The 1,560-nt window shown below is 38.3% G+C and overlaps 1 protein-coding gene and 1 long non-coding RNA gene across 2 annotated transcripts in view; one reads left to right on the forward strand and one right to left on the reverse strand.

Annotated features, from left to right (window-relative positions):
- The window catches only part of LOC117941523 (E3 ubiquitin-protein ligase TRIM21-like), a 20,390-nt gene that overhangs the window by 12,435 nt on the left and 6,395 nt on the right, over positions 1 to 1,560 (reverse strand). The window lies entirely within an intron of this gene.
- LOC117941531 overlaps positions 1 to 1,560 on the forward strand; it is an 8,506-nt gene that overhangs the window by 6,729 nt on the left and 217 nt on the right. The window lies entirely within an intron of this gene.

The raw sequence follows: 1,560 nt of genomic DNA on the forward strand, positions 1-1,560 counted from the left end.
GCCATCCTAGGAAAACACACACACACACACACACACACACACACACACACACACACACACACACTCACACACTTGTACTAAACCGACATTCCAACATTAATATTCTTCCATAGTGTAACCAGGTTCTGATCAGCCTCCTACATTACCTGCAAAAACATACCAGCTCCAGGTGGATCACTACTTAAATCCTTTCAGCGATGTCCTGGTTCAGGGATAAAGAGAAGATAGATATCAAATGCACTGACACTCAATAACTAATTAGTCTTTGGCTGGAGATGATGATTGACTTCACGCAGAGAAATGAAAACACAACCGCACTGTAACTCTTTTTTAAAATTATTATTATTTCAAATGTTAACAATGAATGTAACACTCCCATCTACTAACCCAACATGTCATGTAATAACAACATAAACTCCATGTTTAAGTGTTGCTGCGGCAGTAGTCCCTTCAGTGTAGTGGTCCACATGTACCGGGTTGTAAACAGGTTCTGTTAAATTCCTGCATGAATGGGACCAGCGCCGTCTGCTGGCGTCACCTTCACATCGCTGCAGGGCTAAAAGTTATGAATTCTGGATATGTGTATATAAATATGCAGGTAACTGTTATTTAATGCGATGTTTACTTCTATGTGTAAAATGTGATGTTAAATGAAGATGTCCAGTGTTAATGTAGGAGCTGTATTCTGGTGGTGAAGATATAGTTGATAAACTGGATTTCTACTCTAGGAATGCCTTTTAGGAGTTGAGGATTTTATTTCATTTATTTTACATTTTACTGTGAAATAGAAAAAGCTTTATAAACCATTCTTGTTATACTTCTCTTAAAAATAACGATTCCACTCTACGATCCCAGTTAAGTAGTTTAATAAAAACCGGCTCCTGATAACTGCTGTGGGCTGCTGGTGTATCTGTCCAAGATGTCAACGTGCTGTCCTGATCCGGTCTGGTTCTGATCCGGTCTGGTGTCCCTAGATGCAGATGCAGTTTTACACACACCCACAACACAGCGAGGCTGTCCTGAGAGGACGTCTCACACACCCCAGACCGGATCCTCCAACTCCAGAGGAGGAGAGACGTCATCGAAAATCAAATGTTCACCGCTGCTGAATAGTGTTGAGAAGTAAAATTACTCAATGAATACAAAATGGTGTAACTTGAACTATTGGTGTCTGATTAATAAATGAAAATAGGAAACTCATACTTTGTGTTGTGACAATTATTGATCACATTATCCCTACTTAAGGTTTTAAAGACCATCAGATTTAGGGTGGGTTACACCAACTTTCCCCATAGTACCAGACATAAGAGAACATCAGAGGAGGAAGATCTTCAGATTGGTTTCAGCTTTTAGAAAATGAAGTCAAAATGAGAATTGTTGACTTTATTCTCCATATTTTAACATTATTCCTGATATTTAGACCCTATTCTTGAAATTGGATTTAGACTTTCATTCTGAATATTTTTCAACATTTCGACTTTATTCTCAAAATGCAACGAACAACAACTTCCATCTCTGATTTATTGTTTTTATGTCTGGCACTAATACTGAAAGTTCAAC

The sequence above is a fragment of the Etheostoma cragini genome, unplaced genomic scaffold (genome assembly GCF_013103735.1).
Source record: "Etheostoma cragini isolate CJK2018 unplaced genomic scaffold, CSU_Ecrag_1.0 ScbMSFa_897, whole genome shotgun sequence".
Lineage (NCBI taxonomy): Eukaryota > Metazoa > Chordata > Actinopteri > Perciformes > Percidae > Etheostoma > Etheostoma cragini.